Genomic DNA, 7,110 nt, shown 5'->3' with positions numbered 1-7,110 from the left:
CTATTTGTGATAGTGGGGTATTGAGGTCCCCCACTACACTTGTGTTAGTGTTTATTTGGTTTTTCATGTCCATTAATATTTTTGGGGGGGCTGGGGATTTAGCTCAGTGGTTTCAGCGCCTGCTGCACAAGTGCAAGGACCCGAGTTCAATCCCCGGTAGCCCCCCCCCAAAAAGAGGAAAAACAAAAAAAATATTTGTTTTGTATAGTTGGGGGCATTCGTATTTGGTCCATAAGTATTTAGGATTGTCATCTCTTCCTCTTGGATTGTTCCCTTCACAAGGATGTAGTGACCATCTTTGATTCTCTTAATTAGTTTTGGTTTGAAATCTACTTTGTCTGCAAATAAGATTGCTACCCCTGCTTTCTTCTGGGTTCCTGTGGCGTGGAGAACTGTTTTCCATCCTTTTACTTTCAGTCTATGAGTTTCTTTTTGAGTTAGGTGTGTTTCTTGTATACAGCATATTGTTGCATTTTCCTTTTTAATCCATTCTGCCAGTCTATTTCTTTTGATTCATGAATTGAGGCCATTAACATTGAGGGTTATAATTGATAAGATATTGATTTATCCTTGTCATGCTGTTTTACTTTTGTTGGCTCTTTTTATTTCTTTTTTCCCCCTTTCCCGTTAGTGTCTTACCTTGCCTGGTGGCTTCCCTCTGTTGGGGCTCATGGAGTTGTGGCCTTCATTGCTTTTTTCTAGGACATTGTTAAGAATTGCTTGTAGTGCTGGTTTGGTGTTCATGAAATTTCTCAGGTGTTCTTTGTTGTGGAAGTATCTAATTTCCCCATCGATTCTGAAAGATAATTTTGCAGGATACAACAGTCTAGCTTGGAAGTTATTTTCTTTTAGGGCTTGAAATACTTCACTCCAGTCTCTCCTTGATTTGAGGGTTTGTGTTGAGAAGTCTGCTGTGATTCTGATGGGCTTTCCTTTGTAGGTGATTTGTTTCTTTTCTCTAACTGCTTGTAGGAGTTTGTTTTTCTGTTGGGTTTCTGGGATCTTGACTATTATATGTCTAGATGTAGATTTTTTTTGATCACAGCTAGTTGGAGTTCTATGTGCCTCATTTATCTGTATGTCCAATTCTCTACCTCTGTCTGAGAAGTTTTCCACTATTACTTCTGTGAACAGTTTTTTATGTCAATTGTGCTTTCTCCTGTTTTTTCATGGACTCCTATCAGTCTTATGTTATTCTTCTTTGCATTGTCTAGCAGTTGTTGGATTGATTTCTCATGGTCCCTTACCATTTTTAAGAAATATCTATTTTCATGGTCTCTAACCGCCAACTGCCATCCTGTCTTCTATATCTGATAGTCTATCTTCAGATTCCCTTAATCTGCTGTGGATACTTTCAATGGAGTTTTTTTTTTTGGTACCAGGGTTCGAACCCGGGACCTTGCGCTTGTGAGGCAGGCGCCAGAACCACTGAGCTAAATCCCTGGCCCTTCAATGGAGTTTTTGATCTCCTGAATATCTGTTAGAATCTGTTTCATGGATTTCATTTCTTTCTTACGTTGAGTGATCATGGTTTCCATTTCTTTCTTATGCTGGTTTTTCATGGCTTCCAGCATGTTTCTGAGCTCATCTATTTTTTTATCTGTTTCTGTTCTAGAGCCTCTAATCATGTCTTTCACTCTGCTCACCATCTCTGTAGATATCTGGGAGATTATTTCTGCTTTGAATTTTTCTAGAGCCTCGTTCATCTGTTTTGTTACTTCCTGTGCTATCAGTTCAGGGTATCCAGGTGGTTGGTTATGGGATTTTTCCATCTCATTTCCCCCAGGATTTACTCTTGGTGGGGTGGAAGTCTGAGTTTGTGCCTTGCTTAAATGTCTTCTCATTTTTGTTTTTGGTACTGTCCTTGGTTTAACTCCTGGGTTGATAGTTTGAAATTGCTTATTATAGGTATCTTTGTTGCTTGTAATTAGAACCCTTATGGAATGATTGCTTCTCAGAGGTGTCTTCCAGATATAGCTGGTCTTTAAGTTTTGAGTCTCTAATGACTCTAAGGCTATCTCATTCTCCTTATACTAGGAAGGTTCATTGACTAGATCAATACCAACACCTTAGCCCAAGTGATACAATCAGCAACACCATTGCATCAAGTACATCTTTGAAAATGACATTTTGTAGTAGTTATTAATCTATCACCTTTAGCTGTATGAATTAAATCAAGATCAAGGACCAACCCAACATATAGTGAATAAACTCTTCAATATAACAATTTTACCCTTTGGGATGGGGAGTTAGAAGGGGTTGGGGAGGGAAGGACAGATGGGAAGAAGGATGGGGGAAGGTTAGCAGTGTGGCCAGAGGACACAGGTGAGAAGGAAAAAGAGAATAATAGGAAAATAAAGAAGAACTCCAAATGAGGACCAAAACAGGGACAAAAAGGGAAGATGAACAATGTGGAAGAGCAAGAGAGTGAGTGTAAGAGAGAGAGAAAGGAAAGAGAAAAGAAAGAAGAAAAGAAAAGAAAAAAAGGAGAGAAAAACAAATACTTGCAAAGAGTAGGAAAAAAAGATAAGAGGAGCAAAAGAAAAGAGAAAAAAACAAACTAATAATACTAATTTTGGGAATAAAAAATAACAATGAAGATGAAGGGCCTCTTTCAGGGTATGTCTCTGCTGTCACAATAGACAACGTGGATAGCAGTGTGCAGATATAACTCAATGAGTCTCAGCAAGCTAGTTGCAGACCCATGAGATTCAGGCAGATTTTTGGCTGCAAGTCCCAAGTTGAGCTCCCTGTCCTCCTGTAGGGTTGAACTCTGCAGAGTTGTATTGCAGGTTCCAGCTGCCCTTCCCCTGAAGATAGTCCCGGTCCTGGTGGGAGGTGAAGATGACTCCAACTTACCCAGTACAGTGGTCTGGTGGTCTGGTGTTATCTGTGTCTTTGTAGTGTGGAACCAGGTGGCTGTACAGAGAAGAGGCCAGAGGGGGGTGGGGTGTCCAGTGGATTGCTGCGGGCTGATTGGGCGTGTTCTGCGTGACTCACAACCTTGGTATGGCCTGGAGTCAGGATTTAAATGCAGGTACTCTTGCCCACAGCCCATTGCTCAACCACTGTGCTGCCTTCTGGCTTTCAATTTGCCTAGTCTAGTGGATCCCATAAGATGACTAAGAGAAGATAGATGTATGCCAGATGACTGAGTTGAGTTAGTCAGGGAAAATTTCACAAAAGGTGCGTTTGAACTTGGCTGAAATATGGACAATGTTTGATTTGATAAGGGGGTTGTGGAAGGCTTTCCAGGTGATGGGAACCTCATGAGCATTACAAGTATTGATGGCAGCTGGCTATGACAGAGGGCTCCTGCAGTCATTTAGAGACCTTTATCTCCTAGGTCTTGCCCTTCTATGAAAGAGGAAACCCACTGTAGTTCCTGAGAGTGGCATATGGAGGTAAATGTGGAGAACTCTGATAGCTTGATGTTTATTGGGGCACACTGGCCAGGACACAGGGTCATTGCAATGATAAGGCAATTGGGTCTGCCATGTCTTTCCCAGTTCTTTTGGTCCACCAGCTTGCCCCCGAGACGTCATGGGGTTAGCAGAAAAAGCTGAACTTCCCTCTGACTAGCCTAGCCTGGTCTGTGCTCTCTCCATCCTGGCTTCTTTTCCTGAAATAAGGTGGTTTAACTCAAGGTGAAGCAGTCCAAAGACCTCACTCATTCTCCAATTTAGTTTTATCATTAGCAAAGCAATCTTACCTTTCTGTCTGTTTGAATTGCTTAGAACTTGAATGAAAGGAAGGATAAACAATTGGTACCCCTAACATCTCTAAAACCCCTAAAAACAATAGGATAGCTCAGTGGCACCACACCTGCCTTGCAAGGACAAGGTCCTGAGCTTGTTCTCAGGTACCAAAAAAAAAAAAAAAGGAAAATAGAAAATTCAATTTAAAAGGCAAACTAGATATGGTATGTCAGGAAGGGCCTTCAAGGCTAGTCTAAGGAATTTTATCAGAGCCTGCAAGAATCATGTTATAATCCTCTGTGTAAAAACACATACAGTGTTTCTCACAGAGGAAATCATCATGGGACTTGCTTCCAACTTACTCTCTAGACATTTAATGTCACAAAATCCTCATTTTCCCACAAATGTATTTGCCAAGAACTTTAAGTCATTTCTAATAGTCAAACTAATATTTTATCATGTCCTTGATTCATTTATTCTCTGCTCAGAAAATTGCTGTTTTTTTCAAGCATTATTTGATGACCAAAGAACATTTTAGCCTATTTGGGAGGTGTTTTGTTTTGTTTTGTTTTTTGTGGAACCAGGGATCAAACTCAGGACCTTGCGCTTGCCAGCCAGGCGCGGCACCATTAAGCTACATCCCTGGCCCATGGGAGGTTTTAATGGTTTGACAAATATTGCCATTATTTGGAAACAATTTCCTCATTCTTTTTCCCAAATAATTTACCTCAAGATACAGTCTTTCAATTGCTCTTACAGTAATTAGGTGATTTTTTATCCTTCAGATTTGTGTTTATATTTGGGTGCTATGTGCTTTAAGTACAGATGTATGCGTTTTTTTGTTATTTTTTTTTCTTTGGTGCCAGGGATGGAACTCTGGTCCTTGCATGTATGCAGCAGGCGGCGAAACCACTGAGCTAAATCCCTGGCCCAGATGTATGAGTTTTTAATCCAAATCTGAAGACAACTGTTAGCTGCCTCTATGTATCTTGTACTGTCAACTAGCAGCAAATGGGAAAATCTCCTTTCTATAGAAAGAACATTTCCAGTATATTATTTTTTGTTATCAAAAGACTGCATGAAAACAGGAAGATAAGGTTTTTTCCTTAACTAAGCAAAACAGCTGTCTTGATCGCTGAAAAATATTTTTCCTACTCTGACCTTTCCAGTACAAAAGAAGTGACGGTATGTGTTTGGTCTTCCTACTTCTGGAGGGAAAAGAACTGTAGAAAAATGTTGTTTTCTATGTCTGTGGTTTGAGAAAAATTTAAAACTCATTGGTTCTGTCCCCTGCCTCACAAGCACAAGGTCCTGAGTTCGATCCCCAGTACCAAAAAAAACCCCAAAAAACAAAACTTAAAATTCCAGCTTTCCAAAGTTCAAGGAAAACAATACACACCTCTAATGTTGCTATTGGAGGAAACACATGTTATATAATATGTCACATTTTCCTGCTTCTCTCTGGGCTCCTGGAATTTAACCCCCCTTTGACCTACCTCTATTCTAATCACTTTTTCTCAGTGCTTCCTTAAAGTTATCTTCCCTTTTCTCCAAAATAAACTGCAAAATGATTTTAATCTGCATTTTGTAAGTTTATTTACCATCTATTTATAAACAGACTTTTCCAGAAAAAGTTTCAAGTGGCTTAAAAGAATCCATAACATAGGTCAAGAAATTTGTAACAGGCGAATCAGGAATGAAGCTTATACAAAAATGCTTATGCAATCCTACTCATTTACTCTAGATTAACTACAAATTTAAATGTAAGCTTTCTGGCAGGCAGTCAGAAAAGGAAACTTAGTTACACCATTTAGTGCCCATAAAACAAAAACAAACCAATTACTCAAGTGAAGGAAGCACTGTTATTTCTAACAGTAAGACCAGACCAAAATTTCTCTTGAGAGGCTTCATAAAGATGTCAGTGAATGATGTAATAGTCAAGAGTTCTTAGCAGCAAGCTAACAGGAGATGCAAAGATGAATTTCACAGGGCTTCTTCTTCTCATGGTGCTCTCCGAAGAGGTAAATAGGATTCCATCAACCTGAAAACCAAGTAAAATAATTTTACTATGACTTTAAAGGTTATGGGATACGATATGACATAATCCAGTTCATTAGCTCTCTGCTCTGGTAGGCAAAATCAAGGACACTTTTTAGAGTTTAATCTAGTACCCTGAATGACTTCATACAAATTACAAAACCATGAAAATTGTATGCAGTATTTATGAATAGCCGTGTTCCCCTTTCTTTTTTTTTTTTTTTGTTACCGGGGATCGAACTTGGGGCCTTGGGCTTGTGAGGCAGGCGGAGGCATCACTGAGCTAAATCCCTGGCCCTGTTCCCCTTTCTTGACAGAGAAAATATAGCTTACCAGATCTTCAAAGCACAAAGGTGACTTAAAAAAGTAGAGAACAGTTTAATTAGAAAGTCTGAAGACAGACTGGAAATTCTTCATGCTATTCAGAATACAGTTTCCTTCTCTCTGCCTAGTTTATTTCTACGAAAAGAACTTTTTAATTTCCATTTAGAACAGCTTGGGTAGGTGCTTCTGGGTGGTGAAAAGCGGCGAAGGAGGGGTTCAAGCAGAAATCCTGATGTCAGGAAAACACAAAAAAGCTCTTCCAAGGGGGCTGGGCTCCGAAAGCTTCTAGTTGCGCTTGAGGCTGAGTTTACCGAAAGACTCACTCAGGACGGCCTCCGGGCTGGCCAGCCGGTGGAGATTGGTCAGGCAGTCATCCATCTTCTGGATGATTTTCACCTCCTCCTCTAAGAAGTGGTACACCAGAAATTCGCAGAGATGGTGATCTGCGTGGGCCCAACCCAAGGCATTAAGATCCAAAAGGGCCTGGTTTATGTTCTTCTCCAGGGCCAGAGCAGTTTCTATGGCATGCAGACTGCTGGACCACTCAGCTTGGGGCACTCGCTGCCTACACTGGCGGAGGAAGCACCTTCTGAGGTGGGTTCGCATCAGGAGATGGTGGGCGCCCTCGGACTTCTTCTCAGCCAACTCGTGGAAGAAGTAGCCCACGTCTTTCTGACCCCCAAGGCCATCTACGAAATAGAAGCCTACAGAGCTGTAGATGTGGCAGGCTTGTAGATGCATGTCGATAAGGCAATCCAAGGCAGCCTCCACCTGGGTAAAGTAATTCTGGGTGCCGTGGGCGTTCATGGCAGGCGAGCAAGATGGCTGGCGCTAATGGCAAACCGACTAGTTAGTTGGACCCGGAAGCAGTGGGGAGTTGATCATATAGTTCCGGAAGTTGTAAGTGGGTAGGCGGGGTTAGAGGATGGTGCGAGGCAAGGGGGTGGGGCAAGCTGTTTCTGATAGGTCAGTGAGATTGCAGGACTGGGACATATTATCTCCAAACCTGGTTTTTTGTTGTTTTGCTACCGGGGATCAAATTCGGGACCTT

The 7,110-nt window shown here is 41.2% G+C and overlaps 1 pseudogene across 1 annotated transcript; it reads right to left on the bottom strand.

The window, feature by feature from the left end:
- Positions 1–5,101: 5,101 nt before the first annotated feature.
- Positions 5,102–6,902, bottom strand: LOC101710208 (ferritin light chain pseudogene; annotated as a pseudogene). The gene is made up of 2 exons (XR_015442463.1): positions 6,069–6,902; positions 5,102–5,739 (listed from the first exon to the last, which is right to left on the bottom strand). The product of XR_015442463.1 is annotated as a ferritin light chain pseudogene (transcript).
- Positions 6,903–7,110: the final 208 nt, after the last annotated feature.

This window comes from Heterocephalus glaber, unplaced genomic scaffold (genome assembly GCF_053883595.1).
Source record: "Heterocephalus glaber isolate CG9 unplaced genomic scaffold, H.glaber_assembly_v1.0 deba00001547, whole genome shotgun sequence".
Classification (NCBI taxonomy): domain Eukaryota; kingdom Metazoa; phylum Chordata; class Mammalia; order Rodentia; family Bathyergidae; genus Heterocephalus; species Heterocephalus glaber.
This window is presented reverse-complemented; position numbering and strand designations above follow the sequence as displayed.